Source organism: Cyrtonyx montezumae, unplaced genomic scaffold (assembly GCF_038088225.1).
Source record: "Cyrtonyx montezumae isolate F1298 unplaced genomic scaffold, pur_monq_1.0 scaffold_0, whole genome shotgun sequence".
In the NCBI taxonomy this organism is placed as follows: domain Eukaryota; kingdom Metazoa; phylum Chordata; class Aves; order Galliformes; family Odontophoridae; genus Cyrtonyx; species Cyrtonyx montezumae.
In genome coordinates, this window is record NW_027071824.1 from 22,212,868 (window position 1) to 22,232,063 (window position 19,196).

Below are 19,196 nucleotides of genomic sequence, written 5' to 3' on the forward strand. Positions count from 1 at the left end.
AACTAGCGATAAGTGAGGTACATAATTTCAAACCATATGCCTTTTTCTTTTTGAGTCACTACATGAATGTTGGTACAATAATCTCATACCCAAAGAACACCTGAGACAAGCAGAGCCAATTCTGGTAACTGATCATTTTAAACTACATTCTTAGGTTGTTATAGATGGATAACTAAAATGCTTCTAATTTATATTTTTTCTTGTAGAACAGACTAACCATCATAAGACTGTCATCTAAATTCATGAAATTAATGTGTTGGTGCGTATGTCTAAAGACTTGGTGAAAATATTATGCTGCAACAAAAAAAAACAACAAAAAACCCACCTAAGTTATAGAAAGTTTACTCTAGGACTTTTTCTTTTGAAATTCATTCTATATCCATTTGAAAATCATAAGTTCATCAAATTTGGCCAGTATTTTAAGGTATTAGACTGTATTTTTTAAATTTCAGTTAAAAACTGACTGCAAATATTTTGCATTATTTATTTATTTGATCATCCAATTGCAATGGTTATATGGTATTGCTTATCCTGGGCAGATTAATGGTCTAACATATCCAGTATAAACAGTAGCACATTCAAATGGAAGTTTAGCATCCACAGGAGTTGGCATGAATAAAACTTAATTCCATAACTGGAAATGAGTATGAAAATATATGCTAGCAAGACTGAAATTATTTAAAGTCCTAAACACTTTCCAGTACTTTGCATCAACGCAATGAAAATTCAGAGGAAAATGGCTTGACACACTAGCATTTACAATGACCCCATTTATTTCACATGTCATATTTTCTGGTACTATGTTGAACTTTTAACATATTTCTCCTCCATCTCCTCTCTAAGTTTTTAATTGTTAAAGCCTTCTATCATCAGAGCTTTCTCAGATTTTTTTCTTCACGCCTGTTTTCCTCCTGTGCTGACTACTCCGGTTCCAAAACATTCCTTTCCAACACCCCCTAGGTTTATAAAACTGTGCTATTTGGAAAAAATGAGAAGGCATTTGTGCAAGTCACCTTACTATAGCTGCACTATGAAGTTCTGCAGCACATCTCTCAACTGAATGGAGTGCTTCATGTACATAGTACTTCATTACCTAAATAAATGTGTCCGTTATGAGTTATCCACAGCACTCAGGAACTGCAAAGGAAAAATAGATTGAGTATTAGAAGAAAGACATGGGTCTGAGCTTCCATTTTCTAGTATAATTTTAGTAGTCTTCTTTCTGTATCAAGCAGATTTTTCACTATTTCAACCCAGGCTTATTGTCTCAAATAGATAGGTTAATTATCAAATCATATATAACATGACTATAGAAAGAAATATGTTCATCAGTAATGCCATTTTTAACTTATTGAAGCTCCTCAAATATTTTGGAGTTTTAGGCCTTACAAATGCCTGGTTGTTTAAAAAATATATTTCAGCCCATAGCAGAAAGGGTGATACTTTTCCAATTGTACTGTCCAGTCATTCATAACAGCTACAAACACTGCAAAAATAATAAATGTTCCTACACCGCACCCATTGATTGTTATATTCTTTATCATTGATTCCCTTCTTGTCTTGTACATTTTAACATGAATTAAAGTATATCACATTTTATGTATTATTGGTATGAAAATGGGTTTGCTGATGCACTTAGGATTGTGCGTTCATTATGTCAATCAGTAGACACCTTATTATCCATAAACTATTTACTATCTGTTAGATACATCTACCTGAACACCCCACTTTTTTTTATGTTCAGCACTGTCAATAATTCCACTCCATCACTGAGGATGGAAACCTTAAATGGTTTCCTCATATATTCACAAAATTAAAGTCACATAACCGTTAAGGTAGGCAAGGACTTCTGGAGATCATCTGATCCAACCCCTGTTCAAGCAGGGCCACCCAGAGCAGGCTGCAAATGGCCATGTTCAGGTGGCTCTTAGAGATCTCCAAGGACAGCGAATCTTCCTCTAGGCAGTCTATTCCAGTACGGAAAGGAACACATATATGAATATATAGTTGCTTCAAATTATAGGGGGATTTCTCTAACAGGACGGGAAAAGTAATGGAACGTTTCAGATGGAAGATTTGCTGTTGAGACGTCTGCTTTGATAGCTCTGCTCAGGTATCAGTCTGAACCTTATATTAGTACCTTTGTAGAAAAGGACATATGTAGTCAAATTAAAAAAAAATTTCTAGCCTCTCCAAAAAAAGAAAGAAAATATCTTTTTTTTTTTCTTATAAGTCAGTGTGTGTAAATACACTCGGTATACAGAAAATAAGTGATTTTCTTTGCATAACACTCAGTATTCAGTGTCAGTTTTAAAAGAATCAAATCCACATCCAACAAAGATTGTTATTAACTGGAAACTAATTAAAAAAACAAAAACAACCTGAAGGACAAAGAAACTTCGGCTGGATATTTTAGTTAGAACCGGGCAGACAATATTATATGATATTAGGAGCAGAAAGAAGGAAAAAAACAGCAATAATTTACATGGAGTTGATGAATGATGTATTAACTGTGTATAAATTGTACAAAACAGGCCAGACAGATTGACAAAACTTGGCAAAAATAACCCAATCCACAGAGTCAAATTACGCAATAAAAACAAGTTGGTGCTATTCAAACTGGTACATTTCACTAGAAAAAAAAAAAAAGCGGAAATATTCCTAGATTCTCAACAAATCATAGATTCCACTTGTTTTGGCCAAATCCCGGCCCCTTTCTAGTTCATGCAATACATATGAATGTTTTCACAGTGATACAAATTTTGTTGTCATTTGGTTTTCCTGGGCGCCGATCACATCTATGTATTTCTTACGATTATGAAAAAAAGTTTATTTAAAATAGCGTAAGGGGATGTAGACTGGACATTATGTTCAAGAGGCGTCCTAAAGACTGGAATTTCACGGACAATAATATGTGGCAAATGTTATGCTATAGGATATTCTGTGCTCTGTCACTTCATTACCTCATCCAGTAGCAGCTTAATATTATTTCTGCATAACTTTTAGCTGACGTGTTCGTAGTATGTTTGAAATGTTGAAAGAAGTTACTATCCTGTTGTTTAAACCAATATTTCAGCAAAATACTTCCCAAAACATCCACTATCATTCATTATCGAAGTGAGATAAATTTCAGTTTAATTAAAATATCTAATGCAAGTTCACCATGTGATATTAATATACTTTTCCCTTATGAGCTGTAGATATTAAATTGCTGTCATATGTACTCCGTACTGAACATATCCCTCACAGGATTCTTGTCACTTAAAATCTGCCCTGCTGTCAGAATGAGCAATCCATCACTTAATTTGTTTGTTTAGAGGATCCTTTGCTGCTTTTGGTGCAAGATGGGGAAAGCTCCATTTGCTTTGTGCAACTCAAACATCTCCAACAGCTTGCTAACTCTGTAGTAGCAAGAACAAATGCTCAAGTTTGAAGGAGACATGCTCTGAGTAGTGGACAGCTATAGGCTTCCTCTTGAGCAGCAACAGGGGAAAGCCATAAGTATGCAGAGCAAAAGAAGTCAAGCTTTCTTAACGAGGCACAACAGTGATGTAACAGGCTGGGCTCACTACTGGCTTTTCTTCTTCCTTTCTATGATGGAAGATTCACAAAGAAGGACAATGTAGCATCCTGGGTGAATTTTTCCCCCTTTGGGATGTGCTGCAACAAATAGGGTTTCTTCTGCCTTAGGCAAGTTTTACAGAAATGTTTCCTCTGAAACACCTCAGACTAAAGCAGGATGCTGGAGCACATTATACAAGGATTCAGCGTGTATATATATATATGGATTACAGAACAAGTTTTGAGAGGAAAATCACCAGGAGTTTAAGAACTAAGGAGTAACAAGGAAATGTAAGGTGATGCATCTGTAGAAAAAAAAAAAAACACCCAAGATTTTTAAGCTTCATATTTTACTTTCCCTTCCTTTCTAATTGCATGAACTTGTTCTATTTAGGAGTAGAGGGAGACGTCACACAAACAGAACCACTTGTAAGAATCTCACTCAACACATTTTCATGAAAGAAATTAAGCAGGGACCCTGTTAATTACTCACAGTTCTTGGAAGAAGCTATATTGGCTGCCTTCCTGGTTCCACACATACTGCCTTTATTAGTCGTTATACAGCAAGAGAATCATACATGACAGAGCTAGTCTGGCTCTAATATTTGAAGTTATCTGGTCCTGTTTAGTGATGTTCCCTTGAGATCCAGATGTCCCCACAGCCTCTTATGACAAAGAAGAAAGAAGAGAACTCATCCCAAATGGATTTCTGCACTCTGTTGCTCATCTCTCTTCCTTGGCTTGACTTTCTCTTCATCCAATTGGAGAAAACAAAGGTGGAGTAGACCTCATTCCCCTCATTCATTCACCTCTTCTTGGAATTAAGGAGGATCATCCCTTAAATAGTAAGTGCATCATCAAAACAGGTTAAAAAACAACTGTTCAAGTTTAGCCTGGAGGTGAGGAATGACACTGAGAGTAGATCAGGTCAGCCCTTAAATGGGGTCTGGGAGAGGTGGAGCCAGACTCCATCCCTTCCAGTCACACAGGTGAATTGCCTTTACTTGTGCTCCTGTGGCTGACTCAGTGCTCGCCTCAGGTGATCAGTGGTTCAGGCTGTGATTCAACAGTTCCCATACATCTCACAACCATTCATTCCCTCAGATTTTTTTCTGTTCTTCGCTAGTAACTCCTTATCTTACCATGAAAACAATTTGGCAGCATGCGTCATTAAGCCTTCACTGGAATAAGGAGAAATCACCCCTGTGCTGGAAAACATTTTGGTCAAGGAAAATTTTAAATAAAATGTCAGGCCTCTGCTAGGACTCTTTTTTATAATTATTGTTATTATTTGGTAAACTGAATATATGAGCCTCTGAAGAGCAGCCAGAAGGTGTGCTGCCCAAAGCACAAATTCCTGGAGCATAGAGGTGAGCTCTGAGCATCTGGATGGAGCTTGGCTCGAATAAAATTTTCCTGGGAATGAAGTGGAAGAAAAAGGTAGAGAAATGTGTTAGCTCTTTCTTTTTCTCCGAAGAAGTACACAGAATAATTTTTGTTTGAAGACAGAATCGGGTTAGATTGTGAAAATTTAATTCATGTTCACTGTGAAATACAAATAGGTCATTTTTGACAAATAGTTTTTATTCATTTTAAGGAATTTCATTACTGGTGGTTGGGTGAACTATTTACTCCATGTCCAGTAATGGGATGCTCCTGGCTCATCTAGAGATGTCTTTTAGAGTTGTTTTTCACAGCAGAGATAAAATACTGGAAAAAGAAAAAAAAAATCAAAATTACTGCTGCTTAGAGTGCTTTCTTGGCTTGAATCCACAATGTCGGAAAAAACTCCAAATTAAAAAACAGGTGCACTGTGTCCAAAGGCATTTAGGTGCCTAATTGTCTATGAAAACAGTATGAGCTGTTGAAGATCTTGACAAGTGTGATTTATCTTAAGGGGACATGACATTCTCATGTGCTCTCAAAGATTTTCCTAAACCTTTACCCAATGCCACTGCTACAGTCTCTTACAGAGGTGCTGAATTATCATGCAGATAAGATATGAGCCAAACTCTCTGCGTCAGCACTGTGATATCACACAATATCATTCCCATTTAGTAAGGTGGTTATAAGTGGATGCTGTTAAGGAGCTACAAGTGGGAATATTTCCACGTGGTGACTGTAGCTGGGGTGGGACCAGTCACTGAGCCTGCAGAAACACAAGATGAGGAGTCAGTCAGACCAGCCCAACGCTCCAGGTGGAAAACATTCTCAGGAAAATGGAGAAATCAAGGCTACTCCAAACCAAAGGGCAAACCAAAAGCAAGGTCAGGACATAAGAGTTTGCATTAAAAGGTAAAGTCATGGACAAAGATGAGCTAAATCTACGAAGAGATAAAGCAGGTTAGTTAAGAAACAGGAACAGCATAGAACCAAATGGGACACAAGGCAGTGAAAGCAAATAGCAAGGTCACCTTCTGTGCCCAAGTCAGGAACATGCCAACCTTTGGTAATCAGGCTTCCCAGGGTCCTGATCTCACAGTTCCTGGCTACAGTGTTTGGCTGCAGGGCCTGAGAGAGGATGGCACATGCTCAACCTCCAGCATGTGACAAGGTTATCCAGTCAGTGCAGGTGTGCCAATCCATAAGCAGGGGAAATGGGTGTAATGGCATTAGAGGTTAGGGTGTGATGGGCTGCCCCACCTCCCAGGACTCCCATTGCCCTGGGGCACTGCTACCATTTCTCCAGCTACTCCTGCCAGACATGGTCACAGATGATAGTGCTCAGGGCTGAAAAGCAGAACAACATGTCTATTATGACAGTGACAGAGGTACAGTCCTTGCTGTGAAGAAGATGGGCACAAATCGCTTGTCTCAGTGTGAGACCAAAGATATGGATAATAGCCATTCCTGAAGAATGGCCACATCAGAAGGAAGGACTGTTCACAAATAATAAAAATAGGTACATACTTCAACAGCATCTGTCATTGCCAGAAGCTGTTAAAAGTGTGGTTAATTCGTTTAAGCAGGGCATGCAACAGATGTCAGGCTGTAGGAAAGATGCACTTTTAAAAATAAAAATAATACCTGCACACCAACTAAAATTCTTCTTACAGCATAAAATTATGGCATAAAATTATGGCAGCGAACAATTGTGTTACATATTTCCTACAACAGATCAACACCCCTTGTAGTTCTCATTAACAAAACTGTATGTATATAAAAATAAATAAATAAAGCTGTTTTGGTGCCAGGTTTTGGAATTTCTCACCAAGCCCAATTACAAGATATGCAGAAGGAATATTTGTGAAAAACAAACTTTGATTGTAATAGAAAAATCCCTGTTTTAGAAATAAGGCACTTAATGAGAAAATAAAAATTATTTATGAAGTCAAACGACTTTTAAATCTTTAAATTCCCCACATACCTTCTAGGATTATAGTAACCTGTGGAAGGTCATTATAGTTATAAAGGAAAAGATTAAATAAGCACTTAAGCAGACATAAATAAAACAGACAGGTTAAAAGCTATTAAATTGAACAAGACTGGAGGGAAACCTAATCAGTGCTGCAAAGGAATCTGAACTGAAAAAGGAGACAAATGCAATGTTGAGAACTGGCAATGGGAAGCAGCAATTCTGGAACTACAAAACTGTGTGAAGACATACAGCACTCTTCCAAGGAAAGAGAGAGTGTGAAAGCAGGAACCACTTTTTGACTTGAGAAATTCCAATGGGAAATAAGCCAGGAAAATGGGTCAGGAGGATGCAGGAAGAAATGTGCCTGCCGTGGAGGTGTCGCTGGGGTCAGGGAGCAGCAGTGGCAGCTGGGGCTGTGCCTGCTGGGCCATGCGTTAGGTATGTGGCTTGGTCTCTATGCCAGCAGTTTCATTTATCCCAGGCAAAAAAATAAATAGGAAATAAGTGAAGGAAACACATATAAAGAAACAAGATTTTATTTTTAATTATTTTGTTACACTTGTGTTCCAGAAGTGCAGATCTACTGAATTCTCTGAGGAACATTTCCAACAGAGCTAGTAACATAAGGAATGACTACACCCCAAGTATGGATATTTCTACATATCCCTGTTTTCATATATTTCTCAATATTTATCTTCCTATTTTTCTGACTTTTGCCTGAAAAAAATAAACAAAATCATTTTGTTAACTAGATTGGCATGCCCCTAAGAGGCAAAAAACCACTCTCTTTCTAGAGAGTGAGAAATAGTATCCAACCTTATGGAAAAGAAAACAAAATAAAATACCCCAAACCAACCAACAAATAAATAAATAAATAAATAGCCCAAACCCACGGAATCAATTTGAAATGTTGTGGAAGTTATTGTTTAAAACTGTACATGTGCTGTGATGCATAGATATCCCAGCACCTCCGTCCTCTGTGTTTCAAATGCCACAGCACCAAGTTTGGATAAATGTTGACTTTTGAGAGCACCTGATATTCCAGCATCACTTAATAGCGTCTCTCAGATGCAGGTCATTATATTAATTGTGAGCACATTTGTTATAACTGATCATTTTGTACTCCCTGATTTTTAATAGGCAATTTTGCCAACATGTTTACTGGAAAGATTACAACATCTTCCTGTGCCGAGAATACCCAAAGGGCCCACTTATCCCATTCGACCATATTCTTGTTTAAACAGAGGGTCGTGCTGCAGCCAAGGGACCCCTGTTTCCCCCAGAAGACAGGTTTGAGATTTGGCTTCATACAGCAGCATTTCTGTGGAAGAGAAACTCCTTTCTTAGAAGCTACTGAAGTCAGGCCAAGCAAATGGAACACCAGCAGCACAGATGCACCAAGGAATGACAGTAAGAGTCGCTGTGATTTAATATCTGTAGATATGGGAATAGGACGCTGAGCATCCTGGTTCCATTTGCTGTGAGTTGACGTGGATTTAACCAAGGGCAAGGAACCCAAACAGCGTAAGAAAATCAAACTGAACTGAGGCAAAGAATGCTTTGACCTAGGTCCGATTCAGCCCTCAGGTGATCAGGCTCTGCATGCTTTTAATTTGACTGGCCGGGGATATTTGAGAAAACGTTCTGAAAACAAACGTGGCTGAATGTTGAGCATGACACCGAGTGTCACAAACGCTTGAAGCTTCGAGTCCTTCAGCCAACGGAGGGAGACGTGAGGCGAACGAGTGTTTCCCGTCGGACCCGGGACGCGAGAACGTCCTCGCGTGAGGAACACCCCCGAGACCGGGAGTCCTGCTGGGGCGAAGGGGGTGAGAAGGCCGAGACTGCGGCTGCCAGCGGGACAGGAGCGCCGGGAGCGGAGCGTGTGCGGCTGCGGCGCGGGGAGGCGGGCGGCGGGCGGGCAGGAGGCTGGTGCGAGCTGTTTGGCCAGCGGAGCCAATCGAAAGCTGGGGCTTGATCCTCTTCTCGGGCAGCGGCTGAGAGGAGTCAGTGCCGAGCTCTCCTCTGCAGCCGGGACCCGGCCGAGCTGCCTCGCTCTCTCCCGGCACCGCGCTCTCCCACGGGGCGCCTATGGGCATCTGCAGCGAGCGAGGGCTTCGCACCACCGCCAGCGGCAGCGCCAGCAGGCGAGGACCGCGACCCCGCTCCAGCCCGCGTTTGGACCTATAGCCGGCAGGACGGAGCGCGCTGCGGACCCTGCCTCGCCTCACCGCAGGTATGAGACGGCTACCGGCGGCCGCTCGCTTTCCTCCTCTCCGCGTCCCGGCGGTAGGGCAGGGCGCGGGGCCCGGGAGCTGACAGCCCCGTCCCTGCGCGTCCTCTCGCGGCGGCTGCGGTGGGAGCGCCGCGTCCCGTCGGGAGCTGCCCGCCCGCGGGGCGGCTCCCGAGGTTGCCCCAGGTACCTGCAGGGGCCGGAGCACCCCGGGCTGGGAGTGCGGCGGTGCGTGCGTGAGAGCTGTGCCCCTTTGTACCTTTCATTCTTTGCTTTGGGTTAATGCCGGTTTGCGGTTATGGAACCCCCCTGAGGGATCTGATCCAGCGCCGTTTTAAGTCAGGAGTTGGAATTGCACGGGAGGGCGTATGTACAGCGGCTTTTCGTCCAGCGGATGACGCTTATCATCATACCACGCTTGACTTTCTGCAAGAGCCAAGGAAATAGGCGCTCTCGCGGATCTTGCAGAATTGGAGTCACAGGTCCCATAAAAAATTGCACTGGCATTTGGCTGAACGACTCTTTATTTTTAGCACGCTATTGTGAAAGGGGTTATATAACTTTTGCTGGATTTTTTGAGGATGAAATTAACAGCCTGTAACAAGTTAAACCTCTCCTTTTGCGAAAGAGGCAAAATGAACTGGATGAGAGCCCAGTGAGTGCCATCAGGTGGGCATCGATCTTAGCACTGACGGAGGCAGACATCCTCCAAGGACAACCCCACGTCAGGATCCTGCAGGAGTCCCCAGGCAACAGGTGCAGGAGCTGCCTGCCTTGAGCCCTGGGTCGTGCTGGTGCTCAGGACGCTTCTAGCCTGCTTTGTGCTAAATCAGAGAGAAAAGAGTTTGAGTGCAGAGTCCTTGCTGCCTGCCAGCGCAAATGCAATGCAGATACTGTTCCTCAGGAGATGAATTCGTTGTGAGAACTCCAAGAGATGTGTGTCACCTGAAATACGTGACTGAGAGATTTTTTTTGATGCAGATGCTTCACTTGCTAAGCTAGGTGTGTAACTTTCATGCTGGCCTTTCCAAATGCAAAGGAGGAATGGTAATTTTGTACGATTGGAAAGCAGAGCTCTGACAAAATAATATAAAAGAGACAGGCAACGGCAGTCTGGTTTCTGCTGAGAATCAGTGGTCTGTCTCAGTGTCCAGGCTCTGAGTGCAAGGCTTCTTCTCACTTTTCTCATGCAGCCCACATGCATTGACATTATCCAGAAAGTGAGGAGTCCTAAATTCTGAAAAACTGAGTGTGAACATTGTAAAGCTGCAGAGAGTAGACCTATTTGCTCGGTGTGAAGGAGGGATGATCTGGCTGCAGCGTTTTGCTTCTTGCACCTCTTGTGCACGCATACAGCACCATGCGAGGAGGAAGTGTGCCCGTAGCAGTGAGGGCTGCTCAGCTTCTGGGCAGGGCCGGGAGTGGTGTGAGAGTGATGAGCAGCATCAGAGGGGCTTTGGAGGGGCAGTATCAAAACGAACACCTCTAACTCTGGATGCTGAGTGGTGGGTCTAGCTGATCTATTTGCTTTTTGTTTGTCTTTCAAATAGACTGTGCCATCACCAAACATTCCTATGGTGTAGAACAGAACAAAGGCATGGGAAGGTGAAGAATCAATCTTAGGGGAATTTGTTTTTCTTTCCATAGTATCAGGTGATGGCAGGAAACAATCTGAATGACCAGCTGAACTACAGAGGTATACCCTGGCCTTTGGAAACTGCTGGGTTTCAGTCATTATTTGTCAATGCTTATATGAATATAAATCAAAGAGATGCAGGTCACCCCCTTCTGTATTAAACAGCTTTGTCCTGCTGTGATTTTTTCTTGATAAACTTGGTAACTGGCAAATCCCAACGTACCAGCATCTGATGCCTGTGTTACAACAGTTTCAATGTAAATTTGGTGGTGCTCTGTAGAGCAGTGAAGCTGAGCAGCTGAAGTCACTGTGCAGATTTCCTGACACCCGAAGAACTTCAAGCACTGCACGCTGAGTTCTTTCCCTTCACTCTCCCAGATGCTGATGGGTGTGGCTGTGCATTTATATTAGGGTTGTGGTTCCTATCAGGAGGGCTCTTTGACGCCAGTCTCCCAGTTGTTCCCACTTACTGTCCATCTCCATATACCTCATGGTGGGCCAGCTGGATTCCTTTAGCGTGAATCTAAACTGGAAGATGTGCTTGAGTCTTGAGTCACTGTTGGAAGTTCCGTCCGTGGGACCAGACCAGTGCTAGCCTGAAGTAAAACCCCACAAAATGCATTTAGCATTGGTACAGAGGCTCCCACACTTGTGTTGCTCCATGTGTTCCTGTTGGGCCGATCTGGTTGCAAACATAGACGCTTTTGATTTGCAGCACGCAGTGCTGGTGCACAGCCCAGTTTGAGGCAGGCACTACGCGTCCTTCCAGGGCGTTGACTGTTCCCTGCTCCTCGCACTGCTGCTGCAGATGTGTCACTGAGGGGCTGCTCTGGCCCAGGAGAGCGCGGCCCTGCAGCCAGCTGCATGGCCCTGGTTGTGCCTGTGCACACTGAGATCTCTGCAGACGGAGAGGTGTTTTGGTTTGGTTTTGTTTTGTAACAGTCTGGTATGTGATTGCGGACTACTTTTAGAGTGAGAACTTTGGATAACACAGGCTCAAGCTTGCCTGCTGAATGCGAACCCAGCCGTTGCGCGTAATAAAGGACAACCAATGCTCCTCTGTGCTTGTTTGCCCACGTTGGCTTAGCCCTGGTGCGTGTGACGGTTCACAAGGCTGTGTTTATGTTCCTCATGTCATCTGGGAGTGGTGAAAAATATTGGCTCAAAATGTAAAAACTGTCACATAGCGCTGCTGCTCTGCATTCTGTGGGTGCAGCGTGCTGGCTGACCACGCTTCCCGTAGCACCCCACAAATGCCTGCTGCATCCCAGCGCAGCCAGAGGCACGGCGTGGCCCTACAGCCCAGGTGGGTGGGAGTGCGGGCTGCCCAGACAGAGGTTTAGAAACATCTGCTGATGAAAGGATTTGAAAAGATTCTGGTGTGCGTTTCTCACTTTAAAACTGAAAATACTTCCTTGGTTGGTGATTTGGCTGACTGTTTACATTTTCTTGTTCCTCTCCAGTTTGCTGCTTTTGTGAAAAATATTTTTAATAGAAGAAATGATATATATTTTTAAGTAATAAACCATTATTTTTTGTATGAAAGCATTTCTGGCTAGAAATACAATGCTAGAGCCATCAGGGGCTTGGATAATTTTTGCTCAGGAGCCGAATCACAGGACTGTGTGGGTTGGAAGGGATGTCTGGGGATCATCAAGTTCAACCCCTCCTGCTAAAGCAGTTCCCTACAGTGGGTTGTAATATCACTGTCATTGCTGCAAAAATCAGTCTTATTGACACTTTAGGTTCATGCTCACAATGTTCATGGGGTTCATAACGTAGGTCGTAGGGTTAAATGTGGACAGCATGAGCACTGTGCATACCCACCTTGTTCTACATCACTGTGACTGCTCAAATTCAGAATGCAAAAAAGTTGTGCTGTTGATAACAAAATGAACTGAAAAACAAGATAATTTTTCCTTTCTGGATGACTATTTCTGTTACTAGAGGTCATCTACTCCAAAATTTATTCCAACACATAGCTGCTTTGTCGAATGAAGCGTGGATTGATTTTGAGATGAGTTGACTAGGTTATGGGTATGCCACTTTGAAAACATGGTATTTCTCATTCTCAGTGCATTAAGACTTTTATTAGTGTTTGTTTTAAGAAGGTTTTTGAAGCCTGCTTCAGAAAGGGAAACAGACCACAAAAATGTGTCTTGTTCCAGATCTTTTAAACACAGGGCAATCTATCTTTCAATATCCAGTGTGGTACAATCACGGAAACCTTACCTGTAACTTGGCTTTCTCAGAAAGATACCTCACAGCATCTACTTTTCACATTAATTTCCCACTCTGAGCATAACTTTGTTTATCTTTGAGATTTTTTAATACTTTCTTTTTCTTTTTTTTTTTCTTTTTCTTAATAATTTTGTAATAGCTATAGCAGAATATTTAAGTCATTAAAAGTAAAAATAGAGGCTTTGTAGAGGCTATGCCATTGTACAGACTTACATTGTAAATGTATATTATATATAGAAATACACATGCTACCATCTTCACTACAAGATTCCTTATAGAAACAAAAAGGTAAAATTTTCTCATTTTGGACAGCTTTAAAGTCATGGAAGTGAGTATTTGAAGAAACTAAGAGGAAATTAAAGTTGTGATACATTCAAATACAGAAAGTCTTATAAAGATTATATTTCTGCCTATTCTGTGTTAAGTAAGTGGGAGAAGAAAAGTACGCTGGCAAAGGAAAATACAGCATTTACCCTCCAACTTTCATTTTGGAAACTGTTTTTATTGAGTGTGATGGGCAGTGCACAAATATAACACCAGACTGTGTATTTAACAGTAATAAATTTAAAAATTTCCTAAATTTTTAACTTCTCTTCAGAGTTGGAAACAGCATTTGCACAAGTCATGCAGAATGTGTTATTGACCTTGCCTTGTACAAACACTTGTTAAAACTGGAAAACTGCATTGTGCTGGGTCTACAAGTGAACTGGCTGCCTCTCTTCATTTGTATGCAGTTTCATTATGGGCTGCAGCCATGTGTAGTCTATTCTACCAATCTGCTTAAGTGCTATTATGCTAGCACTGAATAGCCCGATACCATACAGTAGTGCTAACAAAAAAATAAACAGCATTGTAAAAATTCTGCATGACCATTTCTGGCAAGAACAAAGTTTTTTTTTTCCTCTTGCAAGTCTCAGACCTAATCCCATTTCCAGTGAGGCCAAAACACTAGTTTGGCATAGAGTTAAGCAGGATCCTGCCCATAAATCTGGCTAGTCTCCATGCAGATAACATCTGGAAAGTAGTCATTTAAAGAGATGTGGGAGAGATTGGGATAGGGGTGTAAATAGTGGGTCAGAGCTTCTACCCAAAATGAAAACATCCCAGCTCTCAGATGTCAGACTTCCTTGCTCTAGGCATGTTTTTTGTTATGATCTATCTATCGTTTGTCAGTTTCTGTTCTGACAACATTATTATTTCAAGCTCAGTGTCCTTTCCTAGGAACAAGAGGTTGACAGGCAGAGAAGATTGGAAATACGTGAACATACTCTGTGTTACTATTGTATGACTTAATGGATTCATCCAGTAAGGTCTCCTAATAAAGAGAGAGATTGCTATCTCTCGTATTTGAATTTAATTCATTCTCTAGCTGATGCCTTTCAGATTACTGCATACAATGGATTTATGCTAAGCATATTTGTTGACTTTGGTCTATATTCTTCATTGATGAAACCCATGGAAACTTTTTCTGATAATTCAGTGAAAATAACTTTTGCCCAGATAATCTTAAACGTGAATATTTACAAACTATAAGCATCTTAGATTGTGTATAGTCAGGGTAAGACTGTTGATTTCTTTTTTCTGTTTTCACATTCCTTGCTGGAGCTGATCCTTGAGTAAAGTTGTAGCCCCGAACATGTGATTTCTGAAGGTTATCTGAAACAAGATTCAATATAATGTAAACCAGTTTTTAGGAAAATGTGTAGTTACATTTGAATTCACAGAAAACTTATGAAAATAACACAATTGTGTGCTATTTTTGTTATATGACACTTTCTGTAGGGTCCCTGAACTAACCAAAAGAAATGTGCATGACTGGAAGTTGAGCTAGTTTTTGTTATTTGAATCTGTCTGACTTTGAGGTTTCCAGAGTCCCTTCTGTCACTTATAGGAAGTAATTCAACAGCTCAGTCTAGTTTCTTTTCTTTCTTTTTTTCTTTCTTTTTAATATCTGCAAGACAAATCCCATCTTTGTCTATCATAAATCCTCCCAAATGAGGAGAAGCTTTAAATACAAATTGTACCATAGCAAATGCCATTTGATTTTCTGTATCCACATTTTTTCAAAAAACTACTCTGTACTTAATGTTCTCTCTTCTTGATGAAGTATTGAAAAAGCACCTTCACAAGCTGAAATTTATTTTTTTCTGAATTCTAGCACCAGAATGCCAGTTGACTTATCCTTCAACTCAGCTATGCAGCTTCCAAAAAATATTTTTATTTCAGTGTTTTGATAGCTGACTTTAAAAGTATAATATTTGCAAACATAAGATTGAGTAACTATCAGAAATAGCCAATTTTCTATTTATGAAAAGTATTTTCTTTTGGGTTTTTTTTGTTGTTTTTTTTTTTTTTTTAGCTTAAAATCTAGTATTTTATAAAACTTAAGCTTTTTTGGAAACAAGATTGTTGTGTCATTCCAAGTTGAGCCTTGTTCTTTTCTGGACATCTCTAAGGTTTCTTTCAAAGAAGGATATGACATTACATGAAGAATGTTTCCTCTGTTTGCCAGAGAGTTGTACTATGTTTACTATAATAGGATTAAAGGAAATTTGAAAGCCAACCCTAGCTCGGCTGGAAATTGATAAACACCCGTTGTACTTGCAGGAAGAGTCTGCCCAGTAGTATTAGGAAATTTATCGCTATTTATTTAGACTTTATTCAACAAACAGATCTGTTGTCCATTTAAGACTACACCAGGCTTTGAAAGGCTTCTCAATATGGATGTGATTTGCAAAATTTGAACAATTATCCTGGCACGGCCATTTGTGTGGCTTAGCACTGGGCCTCTCATACCATAGACTCTCAAAATACGGAGTCTGTAGCTTATGGATCCCATTGCTTTCCAAAGTCTGTGGTTTGATTCCTAGTGCTTCTGGTTAGGTCAGCTATCGTACCCACAGTCATAAACAGTGATTTTGGGAATCCGAGGAAGCTAGACGAGGGTGTAGCTCCTTGGAAAATTTATTCTGGAAGAGACAAACCCAGCAGTATCTCTGGATCCATATCTGGTACTGGCAGGCTCTACTGCTGAGAAGCAATGTCAGTCCAGTCTCGTATTTACTAATGTTTGCTTATTTGTGTCTTGGCCAATGTTTGAACTAGAGACTGAGCTCAGGAGACGGGAAAGGCCACAGGGATGAGTTTTCATTCCTAAATACATGTTGAGAGATCATTAGATATTTGCTTTTTTACACGGAAGCAAATACTGAGTATCAGTAAAACAGAATGAAGTAATTTTGTTATGAATGTCATACAGGGAATTTTTTGGGAAATGTCAATACTGGAGGGGAACATGCAGTAGCAATACGATACATAAGCTACCATAGTAAACATTTTAATCACCTCCAAAGTGACAGGTGTCTTGCAAAAGTGGGCAGCTACTTCCTTTGTACTTTTGAAAACTTAGGAAGGCCAGTGGACTATTCCTGACAAACACATGGAATTAGTAGGAAATGCAGAATGCAGTCACTGTCGGTTTTGGAAGCTGTTGCTCTGTGCTGTTCATGCTGTGTATGGTAGTAAAACTGTTTCATGAATAGGCACTTACAGAAATTAGCATATTATTTCTCATTTTCTCTTTGAAATTTATTAGAAAAGAGCCTGAAAAACAAGGAAATTTATGGCTTTGTACATTATCCATTATGTTGTTGCCAAATATCTATTTCTTCCATTCATGCAGTAAGTACTTTGAGCAGCTGATCATGCTCCTAGATATTCAAGCCTGAAGAAATCTTTCTTATCCTGCTCACCACATTTATGCTAAGGGGGAATAATTTCTTTTCTCCTATGTTCCTTCCTATTTCACCCAAAATTGTCAATGGAATTGCTGGAAATTACATTTCCCTGCTATTTCATGATCCGTACCAGCCTATGGTAGAGATGGTCATGGCACAGTCCAGAGTGTTTTAGAGCCTCTGAAAGAGCCAAAAAGAAGCATTATCCCCTTAAGTTTATTTAATTTTCCCCTTTAATTTTCTGGACAAATGAAGGGCAGCTGATGTGGTCTACTTGGAGTTGTGCAAAGCCTTTGACGTGGCCCTGCACGACAACCTTATCTCTAAATTGGAGATATGCATATTTGAAAAGTGGACTATTAGGTGGATAAAGAACTTGCTGGATGGTTTTAGCCAGAGGGTTGTTGTCACTGGCTCTGTGTCCAGGTGGAGGCTGGTCCCAAGTGGTATCCCCCAGGGGTCTGTCTTGGGACCAGTGCTCTTCACCATCTTTATCAAGACATTGACAGTGGGATTGAGTGTATCCTCAGCAAGTTTGGTGATGACACCAAGCTGAGTGGCGTGGTTGATGCCATCAGAGGGATGGATGCCATCCAGAAGAGCCTGAACGTGCTTGAAATGTGGGCATGCAAAAATCTAATGAGGTTTAACAAGGCCATGTGTAAGGTGTTGCACTTGAGTCAAGGCTAACCCAGATACGAGTACAGACTGGGGGAACTTACTGAGGCAAGAGTGCTGGTGATCTTTAAGGTCCTGTCCAACCTAAGCCGTTCTGTGATTCTATGCACTGCAAGCTCATGGCTGAGAAGTCTGTAAACAAGTGTTTCCTTTCTCAGAAAGTTAACATTGTCTGTCTGACTCCACTGGCAGTTTGGGGTTCAGACTGTGGAAGGCTGAGTTCTTCTTTTGATCTCTCCTGGATGACTTTGCCTGAAAACTGCAGAAATCTCAGTCTTGTTTTGTCATTGTTCAAATAAAACGTTGCCTATTTGAGATCTTCTGATCTAGCTAGATAGGCTACAACTGTACTGCTTGCAGTTTGCTCCACTGTATACAACTTGTAACTCAAGGCTGTGGCATGTTGCCAGTTCATCTCAGCAGTCAGTTGCCAGCTTCATTTACTCATAAATAACTGTATAGTAGGAATCAAACATGATTGACTTCCAGTGTTTCCTTTTCTGAATGTGTAAAATAAAGCGTACTTGCAGTACTAATGCAGTACTTATACTTCCCCCCAGCATGAATTCAGTTGTATTTGTTGAGAATATTGAAATGTATTTCTTTCTCACTGCATTTCTTTTTCTTTTCTGCTTATAGGATAGCACAAAAAATGTCTTAAACATCCGGTTTTTTTAATTTATTTATTTCATATTGGATTATGAATTGATGGATTTGTATTACTTAGAGAGAGGCATAGTTTCTCAATAAAAGGGCACTGCAATATATGACGCTTTAGTTGTGGAAATGCCCCATAGGAGATTTTTCCCTCTGAGTGCTAACTGCATTTGAAAACTGGCTTATTTTACCATTTCTCATTTGTGCCATCAAAATTCACTGTAACTTGTGAGCATTTAGATTCATGGTACTAACTGCCAATGTACCTATTGGTTGGACAGCAATCCAGGTGGACTTCTTCAAGTGAGAGTCACACTTAGATTTTGCTTTTAAAGAAGCTCTGTCTTCTTACTAATTGTTAAGCCTTTCCCAGGTCTTCAGTGATGGACTTTTCCTTTAACTGTGACTGAATTCTCTGCGGTGGCAACACCTAATAGCCTCTTAAAAACAGTAATGGTTCAGGGAGTATTACTTCCTTGTTATGATGCCTATGACTAAGCCTGTGGTGTCAGTTTATCACAGAATCATAGAATGGCCTGGGTTGAAAAGGACCTCAGAGATCATCTAGTTTCAACCCTCCTGCAGTGAGCAGGGTCACCAACCACTAGACTAGAGCATCCACAACCTCTCTGGGCAACCTGTTCCAGTGCATCACCACCCTAAATATGCCTTTAGTTTAAAACCATTTCCCTGGCACTATTACATTACTTCCTGGCACTATCTACCCATGTAAACAGTCATTCCCCCTCCTTTTTATACATTCCCTTGAAGTTCTGGAAGGCTACGGTGAGGTCCATCTGGAGTCCTCTCTTCTTGAAGTGAAACAGGCCCAGTTCCTTCAACCCTTCCTTGTAGGTGAGGTGCTCCAGTCCTCTGACCACTTTTGTGGCCCTCCTCTGGACCCATTCCAAGAGCGCTGTGTCCTTGTGCTGTGGGCCTCAGGCATGGGTGCAGTACTCCAGATGAGGCATCACAAGATCTGAGTAGAGGGGGACAATCACCTCCCTCTCCCTGCTGGCCGCCCCTCTTTTAATTCAGTCCAGGGTATAGTTCGGCCTCTGGGCTGCAAGCACTGGCTCATATCCAGCTTCTTGT

General features: G+C 41.3%; 1 protein-coding gene across 1 annotated transcript in view; it reads left to right on the plus strand.

Moving 5' to 3' along the window:
- Nucleotides 1-8,839: 8,839 nt before the first annotated feature.
- Nucleotides 8,840-19,196, plus strand: part of GREM2 (gremlin 2, DAN family BMP antagonist) — a 38,960-nt gene continuing 28,603 nt past the window's right edge. Inside the window, exon 1 of the mRNA XM_065729870.1 lies at nt 8,840-9,155. The gene's annotated coding sequence lies outside the window, so the exon portion shown is untranslated. The remainder of the gene's footprint in view (nt 9,156-19,196) is intronic.